The sequence below is a fragment of the Lissotriton helveticus genome, chromosome 1_1 (genome assembly GCF_964261635.1).
Source record: "Lissotriton helveticus chromosome 1_1, aLisHel1.1, whole genome shotgun sequence".
Taxonomy (NCBI): Eukaryota; Metazoa; Chordata; class Amphibia; order Caudata; family Salamandridae; genus Lissotriton; species Lissotriton helveticus.
In genome coordinates, this window is record NC_136057.1 from 1,633,741,181 (window position 1) to 1,633,764,867 (window position 23,687).

Below are 23,687 nucleotides of genomic sequence, written 5' to 3' on the forward strand. Positions count from 1 at the left end.
CCAAACTGCTAGTCCCCATCCAAACTACTGCAATAATCAGTGCACACCTAAGCCCACCAGCAGTTATGCCTTATGGGCAGTGAGGGGTGCTCAGGGCCAACGGGCTGCCGTGTACACCCTGGACTTACTCCCGCCCTGAAAACCCGAAGAAACACAACATACATTTTCTCCCCTGCTCACCAGTTTTAGTCTCATTCAGCACCGACTAACAGTTCGAGCCCATCACTGCACAGTCGAGACAAAGGGATCCCCCCTGCGCAGCATCCAACATCATTATCCCATCCTTGCAATAGTGTCCATAGTCCCTTTTACCGTCTTCAGCAGTCTCACAAGAGCCTCCCAAAGTTCAATCCTTTATTCGTCCAGTAGCCCATCCGCTGTCGCCGGTGTGACCAGCGGCAGCCGGATGCTGTCCGCTTCCGAGGTCTCAGTTTCAGATTGCTCCTTGTCCTTCTCCGAGTCCGTGCCCTCCGGAGAGTGCACCATCCGATCTCCCGATAAAGCAGATATCGCCTACAGTACTCCCTGCCGCTCCACCTCATTTTGCGACGCTGAGAGCCTCCGCAGACCCCGCTACCATTGCAGAAGTTGCTTCGATTTGCATTGTGGAAGCCCTTCCGAGAGTTCTTGGGTCCGTCGTTCTAGACCATCCTTCCCAGCTCTATAGGATTCTAGCCACGTCCATGCCTCCTCCGGAGTTTCATGGAAGCAGGTCGTGCCATCCTCGATGATTCTCAATTTAGCTGGGAACAACAAGGAATTCTGAAGACCCTCCTCCCTCAGCTCTCTTTTAACTGGTAGGAAGGACGAACTGCACTGTTGGATCTCAAAGGTATAGTCCGGGAACAGGTTGACCTTGCTATTTCCTACATGGAAGGGGCCATCGGTGCGCGCCTTTTGAAGTAGCAGATCCCTGTCCCGAAAGTGCAACAGGCGCACCACCACGAGTCGAGGGGGTCGCCCCTGCTACGGCGGCTTAGCAGGTACTCTGTGCGCTCATTCCAATGTATAAAAGGATGACAATCCCTCTGGGGCCACCACCGATTTCAACCAATTCTCTAGGTACTGCACCATGTCCGATCCTTCCACTTTTTCAGGCAGGCCCACTACACGGATGTTATTCTGCCGATTTCTACTTTCGGCATCCTCAGCGCGCCTCTCCAACGCCACGATACGGTCCAAGGCATTTGTCACTGTAGCTTTAAGTGCAGTCTGTGCTGGTTGTACTTCCTGAAGTGCCCCTTCCACTAGTTTCACTCTGTCTGTCAGCTTAGAGTGGTCCACTCTTAGGAGGCCAAGGCCCGTTGCCACCTGTGCGATATCTTGTTGCAGAGCAGTGCGGAAATCTGCAATTGCTACCAGGATTTTATCAAATTGCTGTTGCATTCCAGGGTCCCTAGGTGCCTCCTGCGCATCTAACTCAACCTGTCCAGGGGGCTCACTGTCCGAGAGCGGCTGCGCTCCATCTTTCTTTCCCTTCAATGTCCCCATATCGAGGTCCTTCAGCTTCCTCCCTAGCAGCTTTAGTGATTTGGTCAAGTCTTACGCACCCAACGAAGAACAAGTTTCACATCTAGTGCACGCGGTTCCAGGGGTCCGACTGTGTGGATGTTTCCCTCACAGCTGTTGAATAGGTCTAGTCCAGGGTCGTAAGGAGCCACTATATCCCAGCCGTAGTCACACCATCGCCCCAATCAGAGGGTCGCGATCTCCCCCGCTCGACTCAGCACATGCCTGCCCACTGCTGTCTCTGTGTGCACTACTAGCTTCAACGGTTCAGCATCGCAGCCCTCAGCAGAGGCTCAAATGGTGAAGTGCTATCACCAGTGGACCCAAACGGGACTCGCTCCCACCGTCGTTTTGAGCTTGGGCCAAACTCCAGCTGCTCTGTCCGGTACCGTTAGCGCTAGTGGCGCTCGGTCAACTTCGTGGGCGCGGCTAACCTCCAATCTCTCAGGCCTGCAGCAGTGCGTCTTAGCACGGGAGGTAGCTCATTTAGTGCAGTCCACCCCTGGGCCTGCCGTGTCCCACCGCACCGCCAGGGTCTTACCCCAGTCGCTCCAGCGCTCTAGCCGTAGTTTCTCTGGGCGCTGGCACTCCACCACCGAGCCCCGTACCTGCTCAGGTCTCCTGCCGGGGTCTAACAGTCATTTTCGGGCAAGCGCACCCTACCGCACCCCGGCTCCCAGAACGCAGCGTCCCCAGGGCCCCGCGCCCACCTCAGCGGCCCCAGGTCCTGCCACACCCCACTCACCAGTGCGAGGCCAGACTCCTTTCTATGCCCCCTGGCCGTCTCCTGCAGCCGTGCTGACGTCCTGTAATCCCGGCTCAGCTCTGGGGGGTGCAGGGATCTCCGGACTCTTGGCGCTGGCCGCCGCGCCCTACCGCTGCAGGTTGCTTCCACTCAGGGCTCCTCTGGCGCGGGCAGAATCCGCCCGCACAGCTCACTGCCGCAGCTCCGATTCCGGTCTAAGTAGGTCCCTGCCGTCCCAGTCTTCCGGTATGTTGAGCTATCGGCTCCCCAGCTGGCAAGCGGTAGCTTCCCTAAATTCAGGCCCTGGTCCTCCCGTCTCCGTATCGCCACCATTATGTGGACGCCTCCTGCTGTCGTTTCGGTGCGGGAAACCACCAGTAACTCCCGATTCTTGCCCAATACAGCAACGGAGCCGGGCCAGTGCAGGCCCGCTCTGCTCTCCAATCGCTCAATGGCATCAGGGGTTCCAATGCATTATTTAGACAGGATTATTTTGGGTTTTCTGGCGGAGCGCACTGCTCAGGCAGCCTTCCTCATTGGCCTCCAAGCAACTCCCCCGTCTTTTCTTGATGCATAATTGTCTTTTTCGATGCATAATTATCTTTTTCTTGATGCAAACCCTGCAGCATAATTTGGTCCTCCTGTGTCTCATAACTCTATAGTTAAAGAACATCACATGTGTAAGCAATCTGGAATTTTCTTGTTAATGCAGTGCCTCTAACAAAATGGAAACTTTATAGTTACCTTTGAGAGAGCGCAAACTGACCTAAATGTATGAGTACATCACACTTACCTGTAGTAAGCACAAATCATGAGGAGAAATGCCATGAGTGCTAATAGTATTTGAAATTATATTCTGAATGTATAGCTAACGTAGAGATTTAAGTAGAAGTGGAACTAATACAGAAATGTGTGACACTATATGATTTAGTAGATGTGATTATTTCTGAATCCATGTCGTGTAGCTGTTAAAATGTAAGATGGTATGTGGTTAAACGCAGAATGTGGTAGGCCTCAGGGCCAGAGCTAAAAGGGAAGGTGTTTCTTTTCACGACATAGATTGTATTAATGTTTGGTCATTGCATTAAATGGGCCATGATTTTTAGAGATGTTTACTGAATAATAGAATAAGAGTATTAACATGCTTTAATTAATGAAGAAGTTGAATGCTATAATCATTATGAGAAATATTGTAGGCCTGAAATGTTTTAACATTGATTTACACGTACATGTCTGGGCCAAGAAATGTTGCAAGCCTTTTTGGAAGTCTATGAGAGTTGGGTTCTTGGCTGCAGATGTCTGTCTGCAAGGAAAGGGGGGATCCAATTATAAATGAATGAATAGAGGTCTGTTCAGTAGACGGCCCAGACATGGAGGAGGGTTCCGGAATGTTTAAGGGGTATCAGCGGGCCGGAGAAGAGTCTGAGAAGCAAGGTCAACTCTAACGTATGAGGCCCAATACAAAGCATCATGGAAAAAGCCAGAAGCTACACCACGTGAGGGGCGTCTCGCAAGGGGCGTCTCAAATGTTGTTGACTGTTTTGTATTAGGGACAGCACCCCTGGGTGGAGTTAGAGCAGATACCTGAGGACCCTTTAGAGAGCGGATGGGTAGGCAGAGAGGGGTCATGACTGGAGAACTATAGGTTTTCACCAAGAGACTTAGAGTGAGTGACTTCCCTTGGGGGTTATTCACTGCTGACACCTTTGTTAGGTTGGGACTTGGTTAAGTAGGGATACCATCTAGAGCAGGGTAGGGACAGCCTAACCTGTGCGTTTTCCTCCAACTTAAATGAAGGAGAGATATGCGTCAATGCTGATAGCTTTATTATTCTTAGAACTTGTGTTAGTGATTTCCGTTGCTCGTCTGAGGGCTTTCCGAGAGCACATGTATGTAATTGGACCTGTGTATCTCGTGAATCTCATTCTGAGATGCCTGTATTTACAGCTTATCATATCTTTACAATAAACTTTTGAAAGCTAGAAGTTGTTTGTGATCTTTGGGAGCAGAGTTCTTTATTGGGTGAACTGGTTTGGTAACAGGGGCACTTTCTTCCTCCAAGACAGGCAACAAAGGTTCAGTCGACCAGATCGAGGTTTGGATCAATAGTGATGAGGTATCGATCAAAATCTCGCCCTTCCAGTTGGTAGCTATAGAGGATGGTTGCCTTCTTGAGGACGGTGACCTAGGCCAGGTTAGCTTACCCCAAGGCCCCTAGAGATCGATGATCGGAAGAACAGCCCGCTGAAGAAGATCCGGATGACGTGAGACAGAAAAGGCAGCAGTATCGGTCGAGAGTGAGTATAAAGGGTTATGCGTGTTAGATTGCGGTGTTTTGTATTGTATCTATGTTGTAATGTCTGGCGGAGTTGAATGTCTGTAGAGTGACTGTGGAACAGGTTGTGAGCGCGCGCAACCGGTGGAAATCTTAAGTTCAAGGAGAGCTTAAGTGGTTCGGGTGTATCGGACACCCAGAGTAATTGTTAACTAGTGTGAAGGGGGTCATGAGGTACCATTGATCACCCGAAAGACCGAGATAGGGGGACCGTAAGAGTGAGTGCGTGAGTAACGGACGCTGGTCGGAAGTTACTGTGTGTGTAAGCAACCTATCAGAGAGACGATAGACATTTCGTCAGTTGTGTTGACAATTACATATAGACTGTGGACGTACAGTCGAGAGAAGTGACCGCTTGGTCGGAAGTAGTCATTTTTCGGTGTATGAATGGGACACATGCATAACCGGGAGACGAGTTGAGAAAGGAGGGGTGCTGCTGCGAAGCGGAGAAAAGTGACGTCAGAAAGTGTCGCGACGTGATTGGCCGACCGGAGAAAGACCGCGCTGTGATAGGCCAGCTAGCAAAGACGTCAGACAGGGTCGCGACGTGATTGGCCGACCGGAGAAAGACCGCGCTGCGATAGGCCAAGCTAGCAAAGCCGCGACAGGATTGGTGGATTGTCATCAGGAAGTAAACAGAGTAGCGAGGCTGGATATTGTGCGCATAATTATGAAGTGTTTTAAATGGCTGAGAGCGGTGTTTAAAAAAGAGAAGCGGGGATCGTATGAAGGGGAAGAAGCCCCGCCGGAGGGTACGCCAGCTCGTTACATGGCAGTGAATGTTGGGTTGCATACGATCCTTTGGATATCAGAGTGGAGTAAGATTACTGAAGGAAATGAGGAACTGACGTTCCCGAAGTACGGGACGTTCAGATTAGAGGTGTTACATCGATTAAAATCAGTCATGACCTCAATGAGACCCTTGCCTAGACCGACCCAGTTTGAAGCTCTTGATGCATGGATTAGGGCAGCGCATGAAAAGAATATGAACAGACGACAAGAAAGGGTGAAACGATCGGTAAGGGCAGTACAGGATGCCAGGTGGGATGCGGATGCTAAAAGATGGAGAGTGCATAACATGGAAGTAAATAAACTGTATCCAGTGTTAGAGGTGCCCGTAAATAAAAGCCCCCTAGAAGAAGATGATGAGAGCGAAACAGAGGACAGCCTGATAAACAGATTATTGACAGACAGGCCACCCCCGTATAATAGAGCAGGGGGAGAGGTCGAGCATACAGAAGGAGAAAAGGGGGGCAATGCAGGAGAGCATAGACCGCTTCCCAGTTCAGAGTGGGATCCTGAGGCAAAGAAAGAGCTGTCCCAGCCTAGTCAGGTGCAACAGGTAGTCGGGAGGTTTGTGGTACAAAGAGCGCCGGAAACGGAAAGCGCCACATCCTACGCATTACCAGATGCACTACAGGTACCTGTTACCATAGGTCCTATAATATCGATATATGACCAAGAGAGAGCAAGAGGGGAAGAACGGGTACGGAAGGATAGAGAAAGAGCAGAGAAGGCAAGAAGGAACGATACGATCAATTCCCCAAGTCAGATGCCGATACCGAGAGAGTGGAGCACCCCGATGCACACAGCAGGGGACCCAGGAGGAGATCCTGGGGGCCCTAGATGGCCAGTGGATCTGAGGGGATCTGGACGAAAATCCTTTCAAGAGCTAAATGAGTACATGAAGCAGTGGGATGAGGCAGTGAAGGCTCAAAAGAGCATCATAGCTGCGGAAGCTGAAAGGGAAAGTCAGGACAGCCGAGCTCGGACTCACTGCGGGGCTGGGGAGAGCAGCCCGGAGTGGGACTGTAGAGAGAGAGATAGTAGGGGAGTCACCCATTGGGCCCGGAGTGGGAATAGAATAGATTTGGAAAACGGGGGCCCCGGGAGTGGAGGGGTGGCGTGCCCAATACTCAGTGAAGGGGAGAGGAGAGCGCAAGAGTACAGAAACAGCTTTAAGTGTCCACACCGTGTGCCCGGCACCAGAGAACTGAATGGGAGTTGTGAGAGGTCGCACCATAGTCCCTGTGATGACGGAAATGAGCGCAGCCCAGGGAATATGGGGAACCAGGAAGGATCGTATCAGATACTGAGCGATACTAGGCAAAGAGAGAGTAGAGACCAGAGGGAAAATAACAGAGAGGTGTGCGGTGAGAGGAGAGAAGAAGAAGAGAGTGGGCAGAGCGAGAGTAGGGGTAACAGGCCCGTGTTCCATCACCTTCCAAGATCGGATGGCCGAGCATGGGACCTGGAGAGATGGGAGCAAGGGAGGGCACCCATTAACTCTCCCGAGCCCAAACGTAGAGCTCGAAGTTGGGATGGTAGGGAGACCAGTGAGCCCCCTTCGAAAGACATATTGCGAGCTGAGATAAAAGCCAAGAGACTCGATGTCGCCAGTTTAAGGTCAGACCTGGATGACATGGTAGATGGTACCCTGCCTTTAGAAAGAATGGAAATGTATGAACAGGATGAAATACTGTATATGGCAAAGGACATTACTCGAAAAGCGAGAGCAGTCCATGAGAAGTTAGTCGAACTAGCAGGCAAATATATGGTGGACTTGTCAAGAACCAAAGCATTACAGGGTAACCACAGGCTACATTATACAGATCGAGACCTAGATGAGAGGAGAACGATTGGGCTGAAAACGCACATAAGGGAACTGATCGCTGGAATAAGGACATGGAGGGCACTAGATAAGTGGGAAGAGAGGTGGTCCAAGAAAGGGACCGGCAGGAGAAGCACGCTTGGTATGACACCAGGAGGACAGCAGGGAATAGAAGCTTACCCTTTGCGTGAAGTCGCAAATGGGAACTATGTACATGTCCCTTGGAGTAGGGGAGATTTAGCTGCTTTTACCACCTCCTTCCCCAAATTACGGGAAAACCCAGTGGAGTGGTACAAGCAAGTGGAGAGATTTGTAAAAATCTCAAAGGTCCTATGGATAGATCTGAACACGCTGTTTGACATTGTAGTACCAGGAGATCTGTGGACAGCATGCAAGGTTAGTGCTGAGTGGCCCACAACGGAGCCAGAGAGAGATGCTAAGACTAATGGGCCGTCCGAGATTGTGATGGCAAAATTCGAGAGAGTGATGACTTGGCTGAAAGAGAAAGTGCCAATGCAAGACATAGATTGGGTCAGAATAGACCGAACAAGACAGGAACCCAAAGAGACAGTCCACGAATATTACGAGAGATTGCTGAAGGCGTTTAAACAGTATAGCGGCTTGGATGTAATGGATCCAAAAGACATAGGGCAATTCGTGTCCAAGTTCGTCCTGGGACTGAGGCCGGATATTAGTTTAATGATTCAGCAACACTCGATTTGTTGGCAAAGTAAACCCCTAGACGAAATACTGAGATATGCCAGGTACTGCTGTGATGAGATAGACTCCAAGGCTAAGAAACTAAAAGAAAAGTTGATGGTGGTACAGATGCAGGCAGCAGGAAAGGGGGGACAGCAGCAACAGCAGCAAGGGACAGGTACAGGAGGAAAGAAGCAGTACAGTCAGAACAAGGGTAATGAGGAGAGTTCCACCTTTAGACCCAGAACAGACATAGCTGCCTTGAAGAAAACGACTAGGTGCCACCAGTGTAACGAGGTGGGGCATTGGAAACGCGAGTGCCCCTACAATGTAGAGATAGGAGAGCAAGAGATAGAGGAGGAAGAGGTCCAGAGCGCGCCTACAAGAGGGGTGACGCCATACCAAGGAAAGGTGCTCAAAGGGGGGGGGGCTCCTCCCCGAGCCCAGTTCCCGCAACCTCCTCGAGTAGGGACTATGGGTAAGACCTATAGACAAATGCCCCTGTTTGTAGAAGGGGAAGAGTGCTATTATGTGGACCCATTAACCGGACAGAGAGTGGAAAGAGAAGACTGCACCCTCGGGGCAGCCTTGGAGGTGGACCAGAGGGGACCCTATGTGGAAGCAGAAGTAGCAGGGTGCCCTACGACATTTCTGGTGGACACAGGAGCCACTAGATCCACGATCAGATCAGCTGCAGTTCCAGACCTGCCCATGTCTGGAGAGACCATACAGGTGGTGGGGGTCGCAAACAGGAGAATAACCAGCCAATTGACAGAACCGGTACAGGTGAAAATAGGGAAGTACAGCGATGAGCACCAGTTTGTGGTTTGCGATTCAAGTCCTGTGTGTCTGCTAGGAAGAGACCTGTTGTGTAAATTGAATTGTACTATATATTGTACACCTCAGGGAGTGGAGGTATTGACCAATGATGATGATGCAGACTTCAAAGTTGCAAACTCAAGAATATGCGTGGAGCTGTATCCTACTTTAACAGTAGATGAGCTCCCCTGGGACTTGAGAGAGACAGTGGCACCAGAAGTATGGGATTTCACTGGGGAAGAGATAGGATTGGTCAAAGGGGTGGACCCAGTGAAAATTGTAGTGAAACCGCATGCTGAGTTCCCAAGAACACCCCAATATAAATTGACTCCAGAAACGATTGCAGGCATAAAACCCGTGATCGAGTCCATGATTAAACAGGGAATACTGAAAGAAATCGTGGGTAGTCCATGCAACTCCCCGATTATGGGTCTGCAGAAACCAAATGGGAAATTTCGGATAGTACAGGACCTTCGAAAGATTAATAACATAGTCGTTTCGTGTTGTCCAGTGGTACCGAATCCATCAGTGATACTGTTTCAGATTCCATTCCAAGCTGAGTGGTTCACTGTGATCGATCTTTGTCAGGCTTTCTTTTCGATCCCTCTGGACGAAGAAAGCCATTTTCTTTTCGCATTTAAGCTGGAAAATCGCGTCCTAACATGGTGTCGTATCCCTCAGGGGTATACAGAGAGCCCATCGATCTTTAACCAGCTTTTGAAGAAAAATCTTGAAAGTCTAGTGCTGCCCCAGAAGTCAGTTCTGGTCCAGTACATAGACGACCTCCTCGTGGCGTCAGAAACAGAAGAAGCTTGCAGGGAGGACTCCATTGCTTTGTTAAATCACCTAGCTGCCAATGGGCACAAGGTGTCCCCGGGAAAATTGCAGTACTGCCTGACAGAGGTGCAGTACTTGGGACACAGAATAGAGAAAGGCAAACGAAAGGTGTCACCAGACAGGATAGAGGCGATCATGAAAATGAATGCGCCTAAGACACAGAGAGAGGTCAGGATGTTCCTAGGGATGGTGGGTTATTGCCGACAGTGGATCGTGAACTTTTCACTGAAAGCAAAGCCCTTGCAAAAACTGACGCACAAGGAGGTGAGCGATCCGGTACCATGGGACAAAGACTGTTTGATGGCATTCCTACAGCTGCGAGAGGACCTGTGTCGTGCTCCGGCATTGGGAATGCCTGATTACAATAAACCATTTTTTCTTTACTGTTGTGAGAGAGAAGGTTGCGCGTTGTCTGTGTTAGTCCAAATCCATGGGAATGCCCGTAGACCAGTTGCTTATTTCTCGGCTACTTTAGACCCAGTAGCCGCAGCGTTGCCCGGATGTCTCAAATCCGTTGCTGCAACGGGTGTCAGCATTGAGAGATGTGAAAATATCGTCATGGGGCACCCGTTAGAGGTGTGCGTGCCCCATTCTGTTGAACTGTTGATGACCAGGACCAAAACACAGCATCTGACCAACAGCAGGCTCACGCGATATGAGCAAGTTATTCTTGCTGCAGAGAATGTGACCCTCAAGAGATGCTCTGTTTTGAACCCTGCTACCTTGATGCCACTCCCAAATGATATCGAGGATGATGATGAATGTACAGACCATGACTGCCTCGATGTGACTGAACTATGCACCAAACCCAGACCCGACATCGTAGATGAGCCACTGACCGACCCAGACGAAATTTTCTTTGTCGATGGCTCATGTGTAAGAGACGAAGTTGGGCAGTTGAGAGCAGCTTATGCTGTTTGTACAATTGCTGGAGTTGTGGAAGCTGGGTGCCTGGAAGGAGTACACTCCGCTCAGGTAGCCGAGATTGTTGCCTTAACACGTGCTTGCTTGGCAAGCAATCAAATTCGAGTCACCATATACACCGACAGCCAATATGGTTATGGGGTAGTTCATGATTATGGGCAGTTATGGTCTCAAAGAGGCTTCATGACCTCTTCAGGCTCTCCCATTCGCAATGGAGAGTTTGTGCGCCTGTTGTTAGAGGCGTTGCAATGCCCAGCAGGTATCGCAGTTGTAAAGTGCACCGCACATACCAGAAATGAGGACTTCGTTTCGAAAGGCAATAGATATGCTGATGAAGTTGCGCGGTATTGCGCGGAACAAGGGTACTCTTTCACAGAGGTGGAAGTGGGTGGAATAAATGTAAGGACTGAATTAGCCATGATACTGGAAACTGTTGATACTTGGGATGAACTGTCAAACATGCAAGAAAATGCTCCTGATTCTGAAAAAGAAACATGGGAAAAGGCAGGATGTGTAATGGGTGAGTCCCATTTTTGGGTCTCAGCAGACGGCAGAGCAGTGTTGCCCAATGAGATGGTGAGTCCAATGGCTAGACTCATACATGGTCCCGTACACTTAGGGAGAGATGCTATGCTGAGAGTGTTTAGACAGACTTGGTACAATCCTAAGTTTAGAATAGCAGCAGAAGCAGTGTGCCAGCGTTGTGTGACCTGCCAGCAGCTGAACGTAGGAAAAAGAACACCAGTTGCACTGAGCCACATAGGAAGGTCTGGAGGTCCATTCAATAGAATGCAGATAGATTTCATTGAAATGCCAAGGTGCAACCGCCTCCGCTATGTCCTGGTGGTTGTTTGTGTGTTCTCCAGATGGGTTGAGGCATACCCTACACGTAGGTGCGACACCCTCACAGTGGCCAAGTTACTGCTTAGGGAACTCATTCCGCGCTTCGGGGTGCCGGCCTTTTTGGAATCAGATAGGGGAACACATTTTAACAGCGAGCTTGTGAAAATGATTTGTGCAGCTCTGAATATCGATCAGAAGTTGCATTGCAGTTACCGACCAGAAGCCTCAGGAATTGTGGAGCAGATCAATGGCACGATCAAGGCCAGAATAGCCAAAGTTTGTTCCTCAACGACCCTGAGTTGGCCTGACGCCCTGCCATTGGTTCTCATGAGCCTTCATAGTACCCCAGACAGAAGAACGGGGTTATCACCACATGAGGTGTTAATGGGGAGAGCAATGAGGCTGCCATCTGTCCCAACTACTGCACTGTTAAATATCACAGATGATATGATCCTGGACTATTGTAAGGGGCTGTCTGACGCCATTCGTTCTGTGTCCCTTCAGGTGCAGGCTGCCGAGGTTCCATCGTGCCAGGGCCCGTGCCATGACCTGTACCCTGGGGACTGGGTCCTGGTGAAAAAACATGTGAGAAGAAGCTGCTTGGATATTCGTTGGCGTGGGCCCTTCCAGATCATCCTGATCACGAACACAGCTGTGAAGGTGGGAGGCCTGCCCAATTGGATCCACGCGTCACATACGCGAAGGGTTCCAGCACCTCGGGAAGAAACAGCTCCTCTCTCGGATAGACGTCCAGAAGAGGACCGAGAAGCCATAGAGGGGGCTAGCCAAGCTGTAGAGGTGCCAGCGGAAGCAGGGAACGAGTCTGACCAAGCTGAGGACGGTCAGTACAACAGCGAAACGGAAGACGCTACAGAAGGAGAAAGTAGCTGGGAGTACGAGTCAGACACTGACAGGTCTGACAGAGAGCGAGAACAGACAAGAAGGAGAAGGAGTAGAAGGGCACGTGGAGAAGCTAATTGGCCGCAAAGAAGGAGCTCTAGCCTGAGGTCAACTCCAGAGGTAACCCTTCCTCCGATATCAGAAGACTCAGACCCGGAAGAAGGTGCTCAGGGCGCTGAAGCACCCGACCGAAGAAGGTCAAGAAGAGTGCGTGTGCCTAACAGAAGATACTCCACACCTGAGTGGACATATCTGGCGACAAATGTCTGTGAAACCGGAGACAGGGAGGATCCGAGCGGTGGTGGTGTCCAGTTCTGAGCCCATTGTCACCGTGGAAATACGACTGTTGGTACCCGGAGTCGAACAAGAAGGGTCACTAACATTCATGCTCCCCAGACCTCCCCGCCTCAGCAAGTTAAAACACATGTTTCTTTCAGAATTGCAATTCCCCGACTTTGGTACAACGATAACAGCACATGAAGAGCACAATCTTCGTTTGGAAATACTGAACTTTGCTATCGAAGCTGCAGGAACAGGCTTGATAGTAGACTGTTAAAGGACTTTGTAAATAAAGTGAACAGAAAAAGAAGATTACCTAGCGCCCAGGAAGCAGAGAATTTTAGGGAACGTCCCTTGAGTTGATGGAGAAGGGCTAGGGTTGTCTTTATTGAACTGTTAAAGGACTTTTGCGAAGAAGGTTGTCAGCTTCCAGTTGTGTGGATTCTAAAGACAAAAGGATTAAAAAGAGACTGTAAAGGAACGAGAGGAAAAGAACTTTTTGCTAAGATAAGAGAGAGCCATATTGTCTGACGACATGGAGGCCGGCACTCAGAACCGCAGAGCTAAATGTATAATAGGTACACTAATAGTAGGAGTGATAATATTAATAGCTTTAGTGGTAACAATTTCTTATGTAAAGGGACATGAGGAAGAGGCAAAGGTAACTGATGTGAATTCTGTAGAAACGCTTACACCTACTGTTGCTGGTGAGAAAAGGGAAAACACTCAAGAGAAAGCGTTATTAGCTGCAGAAGCCCGCAGGTTACACGTAGATGAGTCCCAAGGAGACTTTAGGTCAAATGCTTATGCTAAACTTTTATATGAATACGTGGATGCCATGGAGGTTAAGGATTGTTACGTCTGCATGCAGTTGCCGGCGTCTGTAGATGAAGGCATTAGATACCATCACCTCCCGCTGACATATGGCATTACATGTAGCTTATTGCTTAGTATATTTTATGAGAGAGATAGTTTCGAATACTATTTCTCCAATTATGATTCAGTGTTGCCAGAAGTCCCAAATTATAAGCAGATGAACAAATGGGACTACTGGAAGAGTGAAGACAGATTGGCCAAGTTCTTCATTCCTTGGATTACCTTAGATACTTCACATGCCCGTAGAAATAACCTGACATGCAAGGTGTCAGAAGTCGAGAAGAAGTTCATAGGGCAGGTGGATGATCGTTACAGGAGACAAAAGATTTTGAAAAAATCAGGACAATGGAAAACAGATTGGACCGAGGAAGAGAAGGCACACAAGAGAAAGGGTAGTAGTGGTCCAATAGCTTTAGATAAAACGCAGAGAGGAAAGCTATGTCTTCACCGAGCCAAAACGTATTATGAAAATGTATACGTGGGAGAAGTCGACTGTGAACATGCTTTCAATATAGAGTACTATACTAAAGATTTCCTGAAGGGAATGCAAGTGATTCCAAATGTGTATTTTGTATGTGGAAGAAATGCCTACGTGAGACTACCTGACAACTGGTATGGATCATGTTACTTAGCAATTGTCTTCCCCAAAATATATCATGCACAAGACTTAGTGATCATTGAGGGCAAGACAGCTTCGAGGGGAAGGAGAGATGTAGGAGATGCAGAAATGGTTGGAGATGTTTTTGGAGCTATGTTCCCTCTTTTGGGAGTAATCCTTAATGATGTTAAAATTAGACGACTGGCAACAGTTGTCGACAGGTTGTCTGCCAGCACTGCTCAGTCCTTAATGCTGGTAGAAGGAGAGATGCAATCGATAAGGGCTATGGTTCTTCAGAACCGTCTTGCATTAGATGTCCTACTAGCAAAAGAGGGCGGAGTCTGTAAGGCTTTGAAGGTCCAGGAATGTTGTACTTACATTCCAGACAATTCGAAGCCCCTTGAGAAAGTTATTAGGAACATAACTAATATTCACAAGGAGATCGAAGACTTGAGTAGAGAAAATGTCTGGGAAAAGGTGGGCCACGGAATGAGTGCAGTTGGAGGGTGGATTTCCACCTTAGGCAAAAGCTTTGTGTGGTATATACTAAAACCTATCATCATAATATTGATCTGTGGGATTATATTGTGGGGATTGGTGAGGGTATTCAAATGGTACAGAGCAAGAAGGTCAGAAAGGGCCCAAAGAGAACAGCTGCAGAGATTGGCTGCCATACAAGATAATCAGTACAGGAGCCTGAGGGCTCTGGAAGCGCAGAGACAAATCATGCCAGCAATAACTGCAGTTTAAATGTTAGTGATGACCCCGAGAGGTCATCAAAGGGGGGAACTGAGAGAGCGCAAACTGACCTAAATGTATGAGTACATCACACTTACCTGTAGTAAGCACAAATCATGAGGAGAAATGCCATGAGTGCTAATAGTATTTGAAATTATATTCTGAATGTATAGCTAACGTAGAGATTTAAGTAGAAGTGGAACTAATACAGAAATGTGTGACACTATATGATTTAGTAGATGTGATTATTTCTGAATCCATGTCGTGTAGCTGTTAAAATGTAAGATGGTATGTGGTTAAACGCAGAATGTGGTAGGCCTCAGGGCCAGAGCTAAAAGGGAAGGTGTTTCTTTTCACGACATAGATTGTATTAATGTTTGGTCATTGCATTAAATGGGCCATGATTTTTAGAGATGTTTACTGAATAATAGAATAAGAGTATTAACATGCTTTAATTAATGAAGAAGTTGAATGCTATAATCATTATGAGAAATATTGTAGGCCTGAAATGTTTTAACATTGATTTACACGTACATGTCTGGGCCAAGAAATGTTGCAAGCCTTTTTGGAAGTCTATGAGAGTTGGGTTCTTGGCTGCAGATGTCTGTCTGCAAGGAAAGGGGGGATCCAATTATAAATGAATGAATAGAGGTCTGTTCAGTAGACGGCCCAGACATGGAGGAGGGTTCCGGAATGTTTAAGGGGTATCAGCGGGCCGGAGAAGAGTCTGAGAAGCAAGGTCAACTCTAACGTATGAGGCCCAATACAAAGCATCATGGAAAAAGCCAGAAGCTACACCACGTGAGGGGCGTCTCGCAAGGGGCGTCTCAAATGTTGTTGACTGTTTTGTATTAGGGACAGCACCCCTGGGTGGAGTTAGAGCAGATACCTGAGGACCCTTTAGAGAGCGGATGGGTAGGCAGAGAGGGGTCATGACTGGAGAACTATAGGTTTTCACCAAGAGACTTAGAGTGAGTGACTTCCCTTGGGGGTTATTCACTGCTGACACCTTTGTTAGGTTGGGACTTGGTTAAGTAGGGATACCATCTAGAGCAGGGTAGGGACAGCCTAACCTGTGCGTTTTCCTCCAACTTAAATGAAGGAGAGATATGCGTCAATGCTGATAGCTTTATTATTCTTAGAACTTGTGTTAGTGATTTCCGTTGCTCGTCTGAGGGCTTTCCGAGAGCACATGTATGTAATTGGACCTGTGTATCTCGTGAATCTCATTCTGAGATGCCTGTATTTACAGCTTATCATATCTTTACAATAAACTTTTGAAAGCTAGAAGTTGTTTGTGATCTTTGGGAGCAGAGTTCTTTATTGGGTGAACTGGTTTGGTAACAGGGGCACTTTCTTCCTCCAAGACAGGCAACAAAGGTTCAGTCGACCAGATCGAGGTTTGGATCAATAGTGATGAGGTATCGATCAAAATCTCGCCCTTCCACCTTTTAACAGTCTATCAACTAGTACAACTCAATACATGCAAGGGCACCAATAATACATTACAGATTGAAGCAATTTGTCATCATTTGCACCCCAACATTTATTTGTGCCCTTTAAATGTTTTTCATTAGCCCCGCCCTTAGTCCCTCCTCTAGCCCTACCTCCTTGCCTCGCCCCCTAGCTCAATCTGATGAGTACCTGCACTTTTTTTCCCATTTAAAGCACTGCCAAAATATGTCTTATAGCGCAAGAAATCATACGGTTGTATAAAACATTTTTGCAGCACATATGGACTACCACACCATACAGTCACCCAAATGCTTTAATATTTTGAACATTGTGTGCGCTATAAGTTGACAATTTTATTGGGTGAATGTCTAGAGGAAAATAACGTGTGTGTGTGGTGTCTGGGGCAGTAGTAAACTCGGAGATGTTAAACAGTAAACTTCCACTTGAGTGAACTCTTCAGCTACCGTTTAGTGCAGGCAGGGCACAAGTCCTAAAAAAAGAAGTGGGGGGACTCTCCAAGTTAGGCGTGGTCACAGGAAGTGACATCACAACAGGAAGTGACATCACGACAGGGAGTGACATCACGACAGGGAGTGACATCACGACAGGAAGTGACATCACGACAGGTGTGAGCAGGACAAATGCAAGGCAGGGAGATCTGTTGAATAGGATGGCTCCCAAGATACTGTAGCTGTAGTGTAAATAAAAGATTCCACATTAGGCAACTGTCAGCATTTTCATAGTTGAAGGAATGGTGGCATCCTGCTGTCACCGTCATTCATTCCTTAGAAACGATTCTGAGGCATTCCATAGATATCCATCAATCTTGAGCACCCAAATGTTTATATTTGAAGAGGTTAAAGCGCTTTTGGATGTTGGCGACACAGCAGTTTGCCTTTAATGAATACATGGAGACCTTTCAAAAGTGATCATTTTTAACCCTAAACTTAGAAACATCCATGCTTCCTTGCCCTAACAACAATTCCACAAGGGAACTAAGAGGAAAGTCAATTGGAAAGGCCATGTATGATGTGCAGAGGAGCATTGGTCAAGAGAAAAGAAAAAGATACAGTTCCTCAAGCTTTGTTACGCGCTTGTAAAGGATGCTTATGTGTAAGGCTCCCAGTTTTTACAGATAAATACAGACAGAAAACAATGTGTTTACGGTCTACATTTATTTGTAAAAGTGGATAAATACAGAAAACTGTCGTACTTTTAAGTGACTCTCTGTGCTGTCTTTCATAAATTATAGGCCAACAGTTGGACAGCATGTAAATAAAAAAACAGGAGGACATTTCTTTAAATAAAGGCATATATCAACATACATTTATGGTATAATGCTAGTATTTACAGTGGATGTATTGTTATGTAATATTTGCCAGCTTAATAGCTAAAACTCGCCAAACAGCAAAGTATGAGTGCTCGCCTATCAGATAAATAAATATGGAAATGTACAGTTTGACAACCTCATTTATATGCAAAGCACAAAATAAAAATGGATAAATACAGATAAAATGGGCACAAGAAAATACAGCCATCGTTGATCTGAAAAATCATTGAGAAAGCAGTGTGCACCAACTCCAAAACCAGAATTATCTCTTCCAGGACGACCACACTGGTGCCACAATATTGCTAGTGAGAATCTCCTGATTACCAACAAGGACAAAGCCAACCCCCTGGCCCAAAGTAACCCCTCTACAGCCTTTGTCACGGTTAACAACTAAACAATAATCTGCCCAGTGGGGAGGCTCTTGCACTTCTCAATGGTTCACTTTCCAAGGCACCATCACCAACATTCCTGTGTTTCCTTGTCGCATAACTTAGCCCTGCCGCATAATTTGGTCACCATCGCATAATTTCAGTTGCTCTCTCACATTGCTTCTGTTGAAGTTTACTTCGATACTACTGTAGAAACCCCAACCCCCCCCACCCCCTGTAACAGCACTGCTCCCGCTGGACACTGCATAGCACTGGAGCAAACATACCAACAAGGGGCGCTATATCTGAGGCAAGAGCCCTGTATCTTCAAGGGGCCCACACAGATAGCTGTCGACCCCTTTAGAAATATCGCCTCTGTGAGCATCAAGGTGATGAGTGAATTATTTTAAAATTAACATGCGTTTTGAGATTTTCTTTGTTTACAGACTAAGCTGCATTTAAATGCTCACATTTTTACAAACAAGGGAATGGACCCTCTTATGCCCAAATGTACACACTATGGGGAGAAGCTGGTGTTACGCCCTGGTTCTGCCCACAATCACATACTTTGGTCAAACGGAATAGCTGGAATTATGGCTCTGGCCCCCTGCATTCTAAACCACGCCACCCCATCACCTATAAAATTAAATGGGATAGAGGACTTTCCCCCCAACACTACTTCTAGCTGAATAGAGGGCCGCATATGCGACGGCAGAAAATAACAATCCTGCTGCATTGTTACTCTAAAACACGTCTGATACTTTTCACAATATTTTTCTTTTTCTTTTTCTGAAAGCGGAGTTTATTTTCTGGGTGTTAAAGATGTAAAATTAAAAATGTAATTCTTGGAAATACTCGACCTTTGGTGGCGATGTCGAAATAGATGCAGTACTGCTCCTTTTATTGTCTGGCGAGGCACACATTAAATCAGTTAGCAGATGGCTGTGGCAAAAGAATAAGGAACATGGATGTGATCACGTTTTAGTTTCGGAAGGTCACCTGCGAGACTTGTCAACAGTGATCGCTAATTTTTCTGAAACTGCTTTCTCACTGAGAGCACATCCCCCTCCCCCCCTCCTCCCCCGTTTGACTTCCAGGTACCCGCTAATCTTTTCTCATTAGGGGATGATGGGCCATTTGGGGCATGGTGACCGGCGGCAGTCCGAGAAGATTCAGCCAGACACCCGGAAATGCATTCTTTGTGGACTTTGTGCGCGCTCCTATTTGGGAAGGGTAGACGGCGTTTTGATTGAGCAGGGTGGACGGCGTCCACCCTGGAAAACCCTGGAAAATAAGTGGGGGGATGCCGTCCACCCGCGTGGTACCCCGACTTGTGCCCTGAGTGCAGGGTTTCGATAGCTATCTTTCAGCGCCGCCCTTTACCGAGGGTTCTTGCCCATGCTCGTTTGCTCATTTGTTTTGTGCCGGAGGATGTGGGTGAGAGTGATGCTTGCTGGTTTCTCCCCTCCTAAAAGCAGACAGCCTACTTCCTTTTCCCCGCTGATGTCACAGCGCGAGACCGGGCACGCTCCGTGACAGTTGGAGGGAACAACAGTTAAAAGCGGGCAGATCGACGCTGTGCTGGCTTTAGGAGATGGGTCACTTCGGAGACCAGAAGGGGCCAGTACATCTAACGAGGCTGCGTCACGCCGGCCTTGTATCAAGGGATTGTAAGTAGAACTTTGGCATCTTCATGTGTTGTTCTTGCTGTGTCAAACTCGGAGAAACGGCTTGCTAGGTGGCCTCGTGTTAGCACCGTTTTGGTGCACGGAAAAGATGCATGGGTGAGAAGACACGTGACACGCGGTATGGAGTGCAGGGGTATCCAGAAAGGTCTATACAAACACAGAAAGGGTAAAGGAAATGTGTGTGTAAAAGATTAAGAGAGGATTGGGGAGGGGAGGTTGGGGCAAAGAGGCAGCAGAAGAGCTTGCAAGGGAAGGAGGGCTGTGAGCGAGTTCACACAATGTGCACCAATCTAATAGTTACAGTTGTAGAAAGTGTGGTTTCTCCTGTATTCCGTTAATTAATGCTTTCTTTCTCTCTTCCTATTAATCACTGCTTACGTCTGCCTCATTTTCCCTTTCCTTATTGTTCCCCACTTCATGTGTCACATTCTCTAGTACCGGTTTTCTCGGTTTTATATCCCTCCTCACTTCTGCTGCAGGTGTACTTATAGATGCTCTCCACATCTCAATTTCTAACAAAAGGAGGTCAGGATGGCCTATTTTGCTCTTTCTTTCTGTAGGGCCAATGACACTGCTGATAAGCCACTGCCTTCTGCCCCAATGTCTCTTTCACTCGCCTCTTCTGCATGGTCACACTAGGTTTTTCAGCTTTTTTTGCACCTTATATTTGCTGAACTTAAAAACTTAAAACGCTGTGCACTTTACCTCTGCTAAGGAGGAGTAAAGTGACACTGCTCCCACGCTATACCTGGGTAAATTGACATACAACTGATTAACTTGCCTACACATTCCTCGTGCATGATGTAGTAAATGCATCCTGGGTCCGGCAGCTAAATGCCACCTGTGGACTGCATTAACTATTATGCCTTCCACAGGCGGCCCTGTAAAAACTTGGGACCTTCCCCAAGGGTCATTCAAAAAAAAGATATATATTGCGTACTGAAAAAAATCTCAGCTGCTAAGGGTAAAGAGGCACTAACAGCCAAACATCACGCCTGGATGGTCCTTAACGATTACAAAGCTCTTAATCCCGAGCCCTACCTGTAGGCCCGGTGGTCAAAGCAACTAAAAGGGGGCGTAGATGTGCAAGAGGCTGACAGGGCGCCAGGGCCAGACTGCGAACCTAAACTGGCCCCGGCAAAGAGTCCGGCCGGCCCCCGGGGGGGGGAGGTTGGGGGTGCGACGAGCTCTTTGCCGGGGCCGGTTTTCGGCCGATTTTGTTACAGGGCCGATTTTGCAGCTATGCTGCATAAACGACCCTGTAACAAAAATGGCCCCCAGGGGCCCAAAACCGGCCCCCACCTTGGCCTGCACTCGAAGAGTTCCCCTCGGTGCTACGTGTGGCCCTGCTGCAGGCTCCTGTGGGCTGGAGTGCGCAGTATTTGGAGGCAGGTGTAGTGTCCGGCTGGACACATTCTAGTGTTCTACATGCTGTACCCCACACTTTACACCCACCGACCACAGGCGTCACCAGTCAGGTGACCCTGCAAATAAAAGGGGCCGGGGGCACGTGCCCTAGGCCAGTTTTAGTACCCAACTACGCCGTGTCTGTGGTCATTCATCCAACAAGCGGGCCTGAGGCCCATATACCACAATGGCGAAAAGCGGGTTGAGCCCGGCGTGTGTGCCATCGATTTTTCCATGTTCGATCATGGAGGGGGGAGATGTAGCCTGTACATACAGCACCCCTGCTGCACACCACCATCAAACTAGCAAGGACGAGGGCACCTGAAAGCCGATGACCCACAGGCAGAACCATGCAACCAGCGTGTGACACTGAACATTCACCCTGCCGACTTGTAACACGCGGCACCCTCCCCCCCAGGAGGACTAAGCCTGCACCAGCCTCAAATGTCCTGAAGCCGCTGCACCGCATGCCCTGCACCGAAAGAAATTACATGCCCTATCTCATGAAGTAAGCCAATGTCGCATGAAGCGGATCGCAGCCCCGTCTCCCACACTGCTGTGGAAACCATTGTGGGAAGAGAAGGTGCAGCCTGCTTTACGCCCCCCATGGACTCCCTCCGGCGCCACAAGTGAGTACCCAGCATGCGGTGAGCGGATCGGCCCATGGCCACAACATGGGAGGCGCGCAACTGACATATTGATTGACTCTGCGGGGCAAATTTACAATCCCCTTACGCCAGATTTGTGCCGCCGTTCCATCACTTTTGTGACGCAGCGGCAGCGCAAGGCCAGCCCCATGCTGCGGGCTATTTACAACGTGACGCATCTAGGGATGTGAAGCCCTGCGCCGCATGTGGGCGTTCCTGCACGGGGGGGGGGCGTTCCGGCACAGGAATGCCTCTGAAAAGTCTACAAGATTTCACTCATTCACTTTCCGGCCATGCTGCGTCAAAACCCTGCGCCTGTTTCAAGCAGGCGTAAGTATTGATGCAGCATGTTAGGGATAGGGGGACTTTTATTAACAACCTAGCAAACCTATGGGTCTCTCATCTGAAAATCTAATCAGGAAGACTTTGTGTTGCACATCAGCAGCACAATGGTATGCTGACGGAAAGTCAGAAAGTAGGGTACTGACTTAAGGCGCCATACAGAAGATGGTTAACCCTGTGTTAGCAATGTATAACTATGTTATTGGATTCCCATCAACATCGTGTGTGATCAATATTATCATGTGGTCATCCGTCCTGGGTCTGTGTCTCTAGATCACCGAGACAACTTTGGTACCCACCATAGACTCATAGTTTACCTGCGCCAACAGTTGGACAACCATATGGATCTGATCTGACGGGTTCGTGCAGTGCAAAAAAACAAAAGTGTGTGAAAGATTAAAATAGGATAGAGGATCTCAAAAATATTTTATTCAGCCAAGACCTCTTCCTAATTTAAAACTAAGAACAGCGCAAAACATAACTGCAGTTTAACAAATATCTGCATGGGGGCCAACATGTTTCAGCCTTAACGGGAAAAAGGACCCTAGGCTTTCTTCAGGGCCTCTGTTCTAATAACGATGCTACTGCAAAATTAGTGTATAGTGATCAACTAGATTCCCCAAAATTATGTATTACTAAGATATAATCAACAGTAAAGGATATGAATCTCCATGAACTGTGGCTTCACTTCTCCAGCACCCAATATCTCTGTTGATTCTGGGGAGGAGAAAGTGAAAAATAAACACAACGAACACAGGGAAAAGACATATTATGGTTAGGGACCGTTCCCTAGCCTAGACACCTAGAGTATATGTCTAAGTTTAGTACATATAACTACTCACCCAGAGTGTCTGGGGAAAAGACCTCACCTCGTCCTGGACCAGGCTCAGGCGTAGTGAGACCCCGCTCTGAAAGAACAAATAATATACTGGAAAATAGGATCGGGTACAGGACTCACTGTTCCTATCTTTAACCCATTCCTGCATGTACCAGTAAAGGTTCTTTGTTTTTCAGGAAAAAACCATGCTATAAAAAACAAAGAACCTTTACTGGTACATGCAGGAATGGGTTAAAGATAGGAACAGTGAGTCCTGTACCCGATCCTATTTTCCAGTATATTATTTGTTCTTTCAGAGCGGGGTCTCACTACGCCTGAGCCAGGTCCAGGACGAGGTGAGGTCTTTTCCCCAGACACTCTGGGTGAGTAGTTATATGTACTAAACTTAGACATATACTCTAGGTGTCTAAGCTAGGGAACGGTCCCTAACCATAAGATGTCTTTTCCCTGTGTTCGTTGTGTTTATTTTTCACTTTCTCCTCCACAGAATCAACAGAGATATTGGGTGCTGGAGAAGTGAAGCCACAGTTTATGGAGATTCATATCCTTTACTGTTGATTATATCTTAGTAATACATAATTTTGGGGAATCTAGTTGATCACTATACACTAATTTTGCAGTAGCATCGTTATTAGAACAGGGGCCCTAAAGAAAGCCTAGGGTCCTTTTTCCCGTTAAGGCTGAAACATGTTGGCCCCCATGCAGATATTTGTTAAACTGCAGTTATGTTTTGCGCTGTTCTTAGTTTTAAATTAGGAAGAGGTCTTGGCTGAATAAAATATTTTTGAGATCCTCTATCCTATTTTAATCTTTCACACACTTTTGTTTTTTTGCACTGCACGAACCCGTCAGATCAGATCCATATGGTTGTCCAACTGTTGGCACAGGTAAACTATGAG

The 23,687-nt window shown here is 47.8% G+C and overlaps 1 protein-coding gene across 2 annotated transcripts in view; it reads left to right on the forward strand.

Moving 5' to 3' along the window:
• The first annotated feature begins 19,379 nt into the window (after positions 1-19,379).
• The window catches only part of TESPA1 (thymocyte expressed, positive selection associated 1), a 624,465-nt gene continuing 620,157 nt past the window's right edge, over positions 19,380-23,687 (forward strand). For both annotated transcript variants that reach the window (XM_078688622.1, XM_078688631.1), the window contains exon 1: positions 19,380-19,536. The gene's annotated coding sequence lies outside the window, so the exon portion shown is untranslated. The remainder of the gene's footprint in view (positions 19,537-23,687) is intronic.